Raw genomic sequence first — 14048 nt, 5'->3', positions numbered from 1 at the left:
AATAAGCAAACATGAATTAAAAAATCATATTTATTGCATTTATTATCAATGTTGCCTTACAAAATAGTGTAGAAGTTAATCCATAAGAAAATGAACATCACATAAATATGACATTCAACACTAGCAGTTGAGTGTTTATGTACACACAAGAAAGAGCCTATAGGAGTATATTCTTTTCCACAATGAGAAATAATTATTCACAAGTGATTGAAGAACCATAAAGCCCACCACAATTTATACAAATGATTGAAGAACAATAAGAGTTGAAGTGAGTGCAAGTGTTGTCATCCTCAAGTCCTGAGAGTTGATTGTTTTTGTTCACAATTTTAGAGACTCTCTTATGTATATGTACTACAGTACTAAGAATGGTGCCAACATAAATAAGATTCATGCACTTAAAAGGGGATTTGATTTGCTGGCTATCAATGAAGCTTCCATATCTATCACCTGTATGAAAAAGATAGATTAAAGAGTTTAATATATAAGCTTCATAATCACTTGATAAGCTTGAAGTACAATGATAACATAAGATAAAATGACAATCACATCAATGATAAGCTAAGGTAAATACACTAGATAAGCTTGAAATCAAAGATTTTAATATATAAGCTTGATAATCACTTGATAAGATTGAAGTACAATGATAACATAAGATAAAATGACAATCACATCCATGATAAGCTAAGGTAAATGCATAAACCCAAGCCGAATCCAATCTTAAACAACAATCATTTCTTAAGTTGATGAAAGCTATTCCTACCTACACCCTTCCTATGAAAATGGGTGTTAAGAAACAATGTCAATTCTGCCCACAACCTGCTATTATGATTGGACCATCCCGAATAAAATAGGATTAAAAAGCTAATGGTATTGTCTCCACTTACAACCTTACATGATGTTGACAATCTGCTTGTATACCATTTTTAATACAATATATAGCTTGACAACTTCTGTACTGCAATGCAATTCAAGCCTAGTCATTAGATAATAAAAGGAAAAAAGGTTGCTAGAAATCATGACTTACAACCTTACCATCACGATACAATAAATGAAGCAACATATGATAGTATAATAGTTAAAAGATGAAACATATAACTATTTGAATAAAATAATATAATAGGTGGATATGTACATTTAAAATGGCTACATAATATATTAATGAGTCTCATTTGTTTTTTATATGCCCTACTGTGTGTCATATCCTGATCTTTCAATGATTTCATTGAGATTGTACGTTTTACAATGTTTTGCCCTAATTTGACATGGTCCTTTACCATTTATCTCTCCACACCATGGATCCTCCTAGGGTTTTGATGCATCTAGCATTTCTTTTGGTCATGTTGAATTTTTTCTTTCTTTCATGAAAGGTCTAATCTTAACTATATAGAATACCTTTATCACTGCTCACTCCTAGATTTGTGAAAGTGGCAGTGAAGATGATAGTAGTTATCAAAGTTACAACTATTGATAGCCTTTGAACTGATTCCTTATGGGAGTAGATGTCTTATGTTTTTTTCCTCACTTATTCTCAATCCCATTTGCATTCTCAAATAAATAGACTAAATTTTCAGGGATGACTCCAAATTCATCTTGAGATAAACTGTGATGCAAGGCTTGAAGCTGCTTTGTCCCATAGTAATCTATAGGAGAATAAACAACCCAGCTACTGGAGAATCTAAACATTAGTATTAGTGATCTCTTTGTAAGTTTGTTCTTGAATTTTGATTTGCTTCTTCCTCAATCTGAATATTTTTTATATGTCTAGATGATGTCAACCGATCCTTCCCTTGCATAATAATTCCATGGTATCAAATATAAATTTCCGTCTTTGTGTATGATTTATAGTTGCAATATCATGCATCAATCCTCTACTTGGACTATTGGTGATAAACATTCTAGAATTCTAATCACATCTCCTTAGATACGGTTTGTTTACAAGTAGTTCTTAAAGGACACCATCAAAAATCCTATTTTAAGTTCATTGTCTCGATTCACAACTCAAATTCTCCCTAGGTTCTACTGCACGCATCAAATTTCACTTCAATTTTGGAAAAGTTCTTACTGGATCCTTCTCTGCAAACCCACAGTGTAAATACAAGACCCAGGCTATATTTGGGTCTGAATGTATCCGAACCCATAGTTGGGCTTGACTGAAATCAAACCCATGTTTGGGCCAGACCAAACTGGGACCCTAGTTTTCTAGGGAAGAATTTGGTCAACTTATACCATTGATTTATAAAAAATTACAGCTCTGATTCACTTTTATGTTTTGATAGGTTTGGAATGTATTGAAATACATTTGTACTTTTTGGAGTATATTTGCATAAAATTATCATCATTTTGCCTACATTCTAGTTACATATTTGATGAAAATTGATACAAGTGTGAAAAACTCAATCTCTTGAAATCTACTAGGTGAACATGAAAACTAAACCAAATATTTTGTATTACTGAAATTAGGGCAAGTCAAAATACATTTGGCACGCTTCTGTGGTACTCGTCACTCCTCTCAGGTGTTATTGAATGTGATCAATTGATTGATTGATGAGACTAGTCTTGCATTCGAATTAGTTTTAGCTGAAAGCCCTAATTTACTATAATTAGGTTATGGATAATTGTGACTATGTTTGTGTGAAGTTGATTATTTTACATCCCCATTTGGGTACAGTAGAGAGCATAAAGCCATGCTAGAGATGTCTTGATAAACACTTTGATGAAACATTAAGAGTTCATTTTACCATGATTTTTTGGAGCTTTAAATGTTTTAGGGTGTTGTTGATCCTGTCTAACTATTACATTTCCTGATCCAAAGTCATCTATTCAATATCTAATGTTTCTAAAAACTCACGTTGTGAATTTGTGTTGATGATAATACTTGTATTATGTTTTACTAAATTTGCCCAGCTTCTTTCGATAAGAATGAGAATCTTTCTATAATAGCCCACTTAACAAAGTAGCATTATAAGGATGAAATTTGAATAATTGATGAATTACTAAGAGTCATGTTTATTGTAAGGTAATTCAGTATAGTTTAGCCTAGAAGTCTTTTTCAATATATTGTTCTCTAAATAACATCATAATTTCATGTTGTGATATATGATAAAGGTATGAACTATTTTGACTATAGCAATATTGAATGTTATAATGATACTACTATTAAAATAAAGGCTTAGCAGATCTATCATTTTCATAGCTTTCTTTCTTTGTGCAGTCGTCAATGATTGTGGTTCTTGATGTGCAAGATGTGTACACCCCTCTTCAGATAGAGCTCATCGTCCCAATTTTTGAGGTTTGTGTTTTTGTGTTGTCAAGCCCTTTTGAATTTAAAATGTTTTACCATTTTTTTCCAAGCATAACTTTTCAACCTTTTTACTTTTGAAAACATTAACCTTATCCATTGTTGGACAATCTCAACTTTAACTCTATAGGACACATTAACCTTATCTATTGTTATTGTACAATTTAATCTATCTGGTGAAGTGAATATTGTTATTAACTAAGCCATCCAATTAGAGATGGCTTTTGTGACATACCACTAATTTTCTACTTCTTTGATGACATCCCAATTTAGTTGGTTTTTGTTTAAGGTTTTTCAATTAATATGATGTGTTTTTTGAATTCATGCTAGTCAACTATATGGGCCATCTAGTTTTTCTGGACTAAAATGATCTGTATTATTGCCTATGCAACCCCTAAAGTCGTCCAAATTATACTTATTTTCCATACAACCAATCAACCTCCCTACATTCCTCATGCATTTTTCCTTCTTAGCCTCCACATCTAAAATGCCCAACATAACACTAGATCATGGATACTTTAGGATCCAGCTGATTGATTTGTCCAAAGCATCCTGACACTTAGATTAGATGATCTGCTAAGTAAATTGGAGCATCTAGAAGTCACCTAGCAATTACTCCAGTTGCTCAAATAGAGCCTCATGAATCATCATGAGTTGGTTCCTTAGACCATGCATTTGCATCAAGAATGTTGATAATCATGTCTCTACCTTCACATTTGCATCAACAATGTTGATAATCATGTTTCTATCCTCTTCATCTAGTAGTAAGAAGAGGAACACAACCTGCTCTTCTCTTGACTCCACTACACACCAACAGTGTGGGCCAAAGTAAAAATGCATTCCTTGTGTTGTTCAGTTCCCCTTTCAGTAAATTTTGTGAGCCCTTTACTACATGTTCTTATTCAGGAGGAAGCTTATTCCTGCACCAAATTCTACGATCCTAGATAGCTTTTTTTGGGCTATGAAGATCTCCATTATTGCTTGTGTAGCCCGAAAAATCCTCCAAATTATACTACTTTTCCATACCATTCCCAATCAAGCTCTCTTCCTTCCTCGTGCATTTTTCCTTCTTAGCCTGAAGATCCAAAATGTCCAACATGACACTAGATTCTATATGCTATGGGAGACAATTGATCAGTCTGTCCAAAGAATCCCAACAAACCACCCCAAATGCCCTTACACTTCAATTTTGGCCAACTCTTTAGGAAATTTGCAATGCTCTTATATTTTGGACCCATCTAGTTCAATTCATTAGAAACTACTTGCAATATTGTTTAAGGAAAGGACACAACATTAAGTGGTCTAATGTCACTTTCACACTTTTGCAGAGAACACACCAACTTGGGCCACTCATCTTTGTTTTATGTACCCTTTCTCTTGTAAGGACACCTTTGTTCAAAACGGTCCAAAGAAAAGCACTTGCTTTCACAAGAAACCTCTTACTCCAACAAAGCTCTATTGGCAGTCATCATTATTTTGTGTGTTACTAGTAGATATTGTCATTGTGTAGCCCAAGCAAGCATAGTATTGGCCTAATATGGTAGCACACCATTGAATCTCAACATTAGTATTAGTGATCTCTTCACAAGTTTGTTCTTGGATTTTGATTTGATTCTTCCTCAATCCGAATATTTTCAATGTTTGCCTATACCATCCTACCTTGAATGTGTACTTTGTCAATATAATGCACCACATTCTTCCTCTGAGTTTGAAGTAAGATCTCTTTTAATACTGCAGGAATCCATTCCACAGGTCAGCCCGAAAGTTTGTTATTCTCCAATTATTCACCCACAAGTTAGATAATTTATAATGTTGATTGACAATCCCACTCGAACCTTAATACAACTGAACTAGTGCTACTAACTACCAAAGTGAGTTTCCTACTTGGATTGAGACTATCCAAATACTAGTTTTGCATGATTTCACACCATAATTTCTTAGGGTGTTTGAACAACTTCCAGACCAATTTGGCACTCAATGCATCGCCTTTTTTACTTTATTTCTTTAATTCCCACCCCACCATATTCAAATGGTTTAGTCACGTTGTCCTAGTGCTCCAACGAGAATCTTTTGCTTTCATTCATCCCCTCCCATTAAAATTTCTTCCAACCTTCTTTCATGTTAGAGGCCTCCTACCAAGCAAGACATGATATATATATATATATATATATATATAATCCCATAACTGCTTTTAGCATGATTACTTGATTGATGAGTGACAACCATCTCCAATTCCACGTATTAGCGTTACCCAATTCTTTTCTATTGTATTATTTCATAATGATATTTTGGCAACCCCACTGAAAAATGAAACCTTCAAATGTTTAGCCGGAGTGGAATCCACTGTACATTGAAGTGTTGTAGCAATATGTTGCCTCTATTTAAGAGCACATAAATATACGGAGTGGCCGAGGGTGAATCAATAGATAAATAATTTGTAACCTTTCTAAAACTTGACTAAATATAACAACAATGTTTATAAAGCTCAATCATCACATATGTAAGATTTAACAAATTAGGACACTAAAGAACACAAAATTTATGTCAAACCCCTTAATGGAAAAACCCCATCCCAAGTAAATGTTTTCATATATCTTCTTTTACAACGTTTGTAGGCACCAACCTGCTAAATGCACCAACCCTCAATAAACTACAATTTCTTCACTTTGTAGGCACCAACCCCTAAACATGAAGCACCAACTTCACTAAAATGAGACGGTAACCTCACCAGTTCCATTGTACTGCAATGGTGATCATAAATCTGCCAGAAACTTGATTACAATATCCTCTTTTAATCTGCTATAAACCCCTCACATTCTTCTTCTTAAATATGGAGGTATTATTCTTATGTATAATACCTTCACTTTAATTCTGGTGTGTATGTGTCTGCGTGCGTAAATCTGCCAAAAACTTATTACAATATCCTCTTTTAATATGCTATAAACCCCTCACATTCTTCTTATTAAATATGGAGGTATTATTCTTATGTATAATACCTTCACTTTAAATCTGGTGTGTGTGTGTGTGTGCGCGCGCGTGTGTGCATGTGTGTGCGTGCGTGTGTGTGTGTGCCTGCACCAACTTCACTAAAATGAGACGGTAACTTCACCGATTCCATTGTATTGCAATGGTGATCATAAATCTGCCAAAAACTTGATTACAATATCCTCTTTTAATTTGCTATAAACCCCTTACATTCTTCTTAATTCAGAAGGTATTATTCTTGTGTATAATACTTTCACTTTAAATCTAGTGTGTGTGTGTGTGTGCGTGCATGTGTGGGCATGTGCATGTGTGTGTGTGCGCGTGCGCGTGCATGCGTGCGTGTGCGCGCGCTCACACAATGCACCCTCTCTTCACCCCTCATACAGTATTTATTTTTTACCTTTCCTTATGCTCTTTCATGAAGGGATGCATCCCTTAAAATTTACACACCTTTTACAAAAACACGATTGTTTGTAGACAAATTTCATTTACTCTCATATGATACATGCCTTTTAGTAACTTTATTAATCACCATTGTTTGTGAAAGTGCATCCTTTAATTAGCACATTTTGATCATTCTTGATTGCCATTTGTTTGTATTTTTTTGCTTTTGACAAGTCACCACCTTTATACTATAATCCACATCTCTTTTTTGATAAATATAAATCACTTCTCTTGCACACATATATAATCAAACAAGTTAATATATGTTCTTTATTGTTGTTTCTATGTTGATCATTGTCCATTGTATTTACCACTTTGAATTTTCATATATTATTACCTTTGAACAATTGTTATTCACTCAACCAATAATTTCTTCTTTTCAATGCTTAACTTGGGCAACAATGCTTACTATTATTTGACTGCCATAATTCAATGTAAATGTGGAATCATTGCTCTTCAAACCTTGAATTCTGCCACTAACATAATCTTAATCACTTCTTAGAACATTATCATTGTTCAATAGTTTACTTGTTTCTACCACAAGTACTGCCACAGTTATCATATAACGAGTGATGTGCTTGAGACAAGTACTCATTTAAAAAACACATTTCCTTGCAAACGAAGATCACACGCAAAAGTTTTTGTACTTGCATTCTCACTGCATCACATCAACCACTACAAATGAATGAAATATAAGCAAAACTCATTCCTAAATGCCATATAGCTTTTGAATTTATTTTTCAAGGTTGTGTAAATTAAACTTGTCTTTGTCATGCATTTGTTCAACATTTTTTCTTTCTTTCTAACAATGCGAATGATCATCTTGAGATCAATGAGAACATTTGAATAGCCATCTCTTGTTGGTGTTGAAGAAATGTACCTTCGACTCATCCTTATTTATTATTTGGCCAGAACTTTTGCTATATAGATCACTAGTATTTTAATTTTATAATGGTTTCGGCCCATCTGATGCCCACATCCCTAAAGAGCATTGTTTCCTCTACAAACTAGGTGTGTGTAATTAGATCCATACCTGTAGCCTTTGGAATGCCTCTCCAACAATAAATCCACTACCTTTGTTTTATGAGATATCCTAATTTAGCTTCTATGAGTATAATGAATAAAAATGGGTACATAGGGTCCCCCTTTTGTAATCCCTGTGAAGAATCAAAGAAGCCATAGAGGGGTCCATTGACTGCAATTCATATACGCATGGTGGATGTGCAATAAAATATATTATTTAGCCACTCCTTACAAAAACTAAATATTTTCAATATGCTGAGCAAAAATCTCCACTTAATCCCATTATAAGCCTGATAATGTGGAGTTTGATCATTGTATTACTCTCTTTATCCTAGTTTATTATCCTTAATTGAATTAATTATTCCATTTACTATTATTATGTTGTCCATTGTGTGTCTTCGTGGAGTAAATCCATATTGCTCTTCTGATATCAACTACCCCAAAATCTTTTTAACCTGTAAGTGATATCTTTTGATATGATTTTGTATGATGTATTGCATAGGGATATCGGTCTAAAATCTGCCATTGATTTGCATTCTGTCTTATTGGGTATCAATGTGATCATTATATTTTTTATTTCCTTCACATATTTATTCTTTTTCTTGAATATATACAAAACAAAATACTTAAGAGGAAAGGAAAGGGTTCTGACAAGTGATATATTCAATGTTGCTCCATGTGGTGCCACCCTACAAGTTATGAAATATAAAGCAAATAAGATAAAAATAGGAAGCATATAACCTTAAAATGGGTGAAAAGTGCTTGGAGATAAACTATCGTTTGGATGGTCGCTAATGCTATATGACATCGCTATTGTCTGCATTGCAGGGTTTTCTACCGCTAATGATATTTAAGCGTGAAGCATATCCAATGTCACTGCTAGATATGGACAAACCTTCAATATCAAACTGTAGACATATATTGATCAACAATCACATACTTCAAGTGGATTTTTATTATTAGTAGGTTGGTTGTTTGCATGTACATAATCAAAATAATTGGTTATTGTCGTTGACTCTGTACATCTGCATCACTTGATTAGATTTTGTTCAACTGTTGAAGGCTCCTAATGTCCTCTGCAATTTGATTTGATTTTGCCAGTAGTTACTGGGTGTCTTTCATGTGAAAAATAAATCACAACCTATTAAAATTTCGCTTGGCACAAGGCAATGTCGATTGACAGACTTGCTCGGCACAAGAGGGTGCCGAGTGATAGGAAGATGTTGTCGAGTAAGCTTGGCACAAGGAGTTGAGTGACTCGACAGTAAGGGCAACTTGGCACAATGTATGCCGAGTGAGCTTGGTCACCATTGCAAGGTGATGCTCAGCAACAAACGATGTCGAGTGAGCTCGACAGTAATAGCAGAGAGTGAGCTCGGCCAAAGATTAAACCGAAAGAGCTATTCAGCAGCCTTGCAGTCTGGACATTTCCACCATTAAAACTCAGAGGGAAAAACTTCAAAACTTGCAAGTATGGATACCTTAAATGCAAAACATGTAATGTTAAGTAGAAGGAAGACAACTATAAGCCAAGTATGCCTGCTAGCTTGCTTGCTTATATTCTATTCAACAAAACTATTACAAAATCTGGGAGCATTTGACTTCAACCAGAAAAACCCTAAAACTTTAAACTAATAAAACTTAAACTTCAAACTTACAGCTCTAATGGTTGCATACAACAATGCCTACAACAATCACTGCTTCACAAGTCGAATCAATAAGAACTTACAGAATAACAAAAGAGTTCAACTCGTGCTGAAACTTCCTTCTGTCTTCTGACCTTTCTGCACTTTTCTTCCTTTGCTTTGATCTACTTCTTTTCTTCTCCTCTCTGCTCTGCAACTGATTTAACTCTTCTACTCTACTCTCTTCAACTGATCGAATGAATCAAATACATTCCTTTTTGTCTCTTGGCAAAACCGTTTTCCCTCTCATTTCAAATTTGAACTCACCTATCGTGCATTCAATGTTCTTGATTGTTGTGTAGGCCATCAAGGTGGTAGGTGGGCGTTTGGCTCCAGGGGCAACCGACCTACTACATTAAATTTTTGACACTCCCCCTTTGTCCCGAGCCAAAAAAAAACAAGGATTACTCTTGATCCAAATCAACTACACCAAGACTCTCTCTTAGGTGCACAAAAGTTCCAATGCCTAAAAGCTTAGTGAATATGTCTACTAGTTGCTACTCAAACTTGCAAAATTCCATCTTGATATCCCCGTTCTCCACCAACTCTCTGATGAAGTGATATTTGATCTCTATATGCTTGCTTCTCCCATGAAAAATTGGATTCTTAGATAGTGCAATTGAGGAGATGTTGTCACAAAAGATTGTGGTTCCATCCTCTTGCCTTTCATTCAAATCTATCAGGATTCTGCTTAACCAAATAGCTTGACATGTTGCTGCATTCACTGCTATGTATTTAGCCTCTGTTGTAGATTGAGCAACAATAAGTTGCTTCTTGGATGCCCATGAAATTGCACCCGATCCCATATGGAACATGTGTCCGAAAGTGCTCTTCCTATCATCTAAGCTTCCAACCCAATCACTACCCGTGTAACCAACCAATTTGAAATCATTTTCTATAGTATACAAAATTTCAAATCCCTTGGTACCATTCACATACTTTAGGATCCTCTTTCCTGCTTGCCAATGGGAATCCTTTGGTGTTTCCATAAATCTAAAAATAAAACTTACTGCATGCATCATGTTTGGTCGAGTTGCAATGAAATACATCAGACTTCCAACCATACTCTTGTATAATGTTGGATTCACAATTTTGCTACAATCTTCCTTGCTCAACTTCAGACCTGTTGTTGTTGGTGTTGGGGTTGTCTTGTTGTCCTGCATTTTGAATCTCTCCAAAATTTGCTTTGCATATTTTTCTTAAGAGATGAAGATGCCATCATGCATTTGTTTTACTTCTATGCCTAGAAAGTACTTCAAGAGACCTAGATCTATTATTTCAAGTTCATTTTTTATGACCTCTTTGAACTCACCAATTAGGAAATTGTCATTTCCAGTGAAGATTAAGTCATCAACATACAAGACAAAAATCAACACTTTACCACTTATTGCCTTGATGTAGAAAGTGGACTCACCATTGCTTTTGCTAAAGCCATTGCTCATCAATTATGAGTCAATCCTACTATACCATGCCCATGGAGCTTGCTTGAGCCCATATAGAGCTCTTTTCAATCTATACACCTTGTGTTCTTCACTTGCAATTTCATAACCAAGTGGCTGCTCCACATATACTTCTTCCTTCAATACACCATTCAAGAAAGCGTACTTCACATCTATTTGATATACCTTTCATTTGTGTTGGGCTACAATTGCTATGACAACACACACGGTTTCCATTTTTGCAACCAGGGTATATGTCTCATCATAATCTCTGCCATATTATTGCTTGTACTCTTTGACCACTAAACATGCCTTATGTCTATCTATTTTTCCTTCAACATTGCACTTGATCTTGTAAACCCATCTCACTCCAATTACTTGCTTTTTGGGAAGCAAAGTATTTAACTCTCATGTCTCATTTTTTTCAATAGCATCTATCTCCTCATCCATGACATTACATCATTTCTCTTCATTCACAACTCCCTCAAAATAAATCGGATCATTATGAGAAAATAATGCAAAATTTGCACTCTCATCATACCTTTCATCTTAGTATATCTCCTTTAAACTTTTAGTCTTTCTTGGCAATAGGGAGGCGAGAGTGGGATTTGAATTTTCAATATTGTTACTGCTACTGTTTTGCATTCTAGCTCAAGGTTGCCTTGATGTGCTTGGAGCTGTTGTTGGGCATGTTAAGGGCTACTTGCCTTTTTGCCTTTGTCTGTAATCCTTGTTCGCTGCTCCATTTTCTTGCTGATCACCAATGTCATCTTCTTCCTCTTCAATGGTAGGCATTTTACTTGAAGTGTTTGAGTATTCATCTACCAAGCCATCCCATGATCGATTCTCAAGAAACTCCACATCTCTTGAGATGATGATCTTCTTGTCAATTGGCTCATATAGCCCATAAGCCTTTGGTTCTGAGTTGTACTCTATGAAAGTACACTTCACACCTTTGTCATCCAGCTTTTGCCTTTGTTCTTTGGGCACATGTGCATATGCTACACATCCGAACACTCTCAAGATTTCAATTGTCCATTTGTTTCTTGACCAAGCCTCAAGAGGTATCTTGTCACGAGCTGATTTTGTAGGGACACCTGTTGATCAAATATATTGTTGTCACTACAACTTCTCCCAATATTCATTTGGGAGTCCTTTTGCTTTCATCAGGCTTCTAACCATTTCAAAAATGGTCCTGTTTTTCCTCTCAACCACTCCATCTTTCTGCGGAGCATAACTAGTTGTAAGCTTTTTTCTTATGCCATTTTTCCTGCAAAAATTTACAAATATGTTAGAGGTATACTCCCCTCCTCTATCTGATCTAAGGACTTTTACATAGTGTCCACATTCTTTTTCAGACAGGGCTTTAAATTCAATAAATTTGTCAAATGCCTCATATTTGTTCTTCAAAAAATACACCCATGTCCTACAACTGAAGTTATCTATGAATGTCATAAAATAAGTACCCCTCCTAATAGAAGTAGTTTGCATAGGGCCTACCAAATCAGAATGCACCAATTCTAATGATGCTCTCGCCTTTCTAAAATTTTCAAAATTAAAAGGAAGTCTATGTTGCTTAGCCAAAATGCAAGCCTCACACTTGTCATAAGAATCTACTATGCTTGGCAAACCATCTACCATTCTTTTCTTGGACAACAAATTTAAACCAGCAAGGCCAAGATGCCCATACCTAAGATGCCAAAGCTTGGATGGGTTTGCAATCATGCTTCTAATAGCTTATTATTGATCTGCTGCTGTACATGCATGTTTGGGAAGTGCAGCACTAACTTGAGAAGAGAAACATGTCTCTATCTTCAACAGGAACATCGAGTTCTTTGTCATTTGGATTGTTGCAAGTAGTCTATTACTCCCATCCTTCTCGTGAATGACACACTTGTCATTTTCCATTAGCACTTTACATCCATTTTGAATGAGTTGTCCAACACTCATCAAATTGTGTTTCATACTGGGGGCAAAATACACATTCTGTATCTCCTTCCTCTCACCTTGTTTGGTGCAGACCATGATAGATCCTTTGCCCACTATGGGAACAATTCCATTGTTTCCCATCTTAATTTGAAACTTGAAAGTCTTGTCAATGAAATAGAATATACTTTCATTACCACTCATGTGGTTGCTACGATCGATGTCCAGGTACCATACCTTACAGCTGCCCTGTTCAACAATGTTACACATGATGAAAGTTGCGGGATTGTTTGCATTTCCAATATTCACATCAGCCATATTAGCATTCTGCTTTGACCGATCACCCTGTTTCTTCCAGCATTCACTTGCATAACGCCCATACTTATGACAATATTGGCATTCACCATTAGTCTTATTGGAATTTAATTCTTCTTACCTCCTCTAGAGTTGTTTTGAGAGGTGTTTGCTCCCTCTTGGTTGCTTGCTCTCCCTGAGCCTTCTGCACCAGCATTCTTTTGACCATTCCTTCCACGACCTCTACTTCTTGAGCCTCTACTGGAGTCGTTTCTTCCTCTCCCCCTGCCTCTTGAATTCTCTTGAGCCTTGAAAGACTGCTCTTGGGAGGTGGTTGCTGATCTGTTAATCCGATGCTCATGGGTTTGGAGTGTTCCCATCAACTCATCCATGGTCAAGGTGGTGAGGTCCTTTGCTTCCTCAATGGTCATTACAAGGTTGTCATATTTCTGAGGTAAACTCCTCAGTATCTTCTCTATGATCCTCTACTCTAAATAATCTTCTCCATTTGACTTGAGTTGGTTTATCAAAGTGGAAATTCGTAAGTTGAACTTTGTAATAGGTTCATTGTCCTTCATCTAAAGGTTCTCAAACTCTCTTCTAATCATTTGTAGCTTCACTACTCTGACCTTATCAATCCCCTTGAAGTTCGTCTCAAGGATATCTCATGCTTCCTTTGCATAATTTGTTGTTGCAATCTTGGGATAAACTCTCTGTCATTGTTGTCTCAATCAGACTTAATGCCTTAGCATCCTTTCTCCTTGACTCTTTCAATTGAGTCTTCTGTGGGTTTGTGAAGGCAGCATACAATGTTGGGACTATAACATCATTGAATCCATTTACCACAAACTCCCACAAATCATTAGCTACTATTATGGTTTTCGTCTTCTTTGTCAATGTGTCATAATTTTGTCCATTAAAAGATGATGGTTGTTGTCATATCTTTCTTACATC

At 35.7% G+C, this 14048-nt stretch overlaps 1 long non-coding RNA gene across 1 annotated transcript in view; it reads right to left on the bottom strand.

Moving 5' to 3' along the window:
• Nucleotides 1-207: 207 nt before the first annotated feature.
• Nucleotides 208-14048, bottom strand: part of LOC149563306 (uncharacterized) — a 29823-nt gene continuing 15982 nt past the window's right edge. Inside the window, exon 2 of the long non-coding RNA XR_016364060.1 lies at nucleotides 208-447. This is a non-coding gene — a long non-coding RNA (uncharacterized LOC149563306). The remainder of the gene's footprint in view (nucleotides 448-14048) is intronic.

This window comes from Cupressus sempervirens, chromosome 4 (assembly GCF_028749045.1).
Source record: "Cupressus sempervirens isolate cs-2001-9-10 chromosome 4, ASM2874904v1, whole genome shotgun sequence".
NCBI lineage: Eukaryota > Viridiplantae > Streptophyta > Pinopsida > Cupressales > Cupressaceae > Cupressus > Cupressus sempervirens.
Note: the sequence above shows the minus strand (reverse complement) of the source record. Positions and strands in the feature narration are given on the sequence as shown.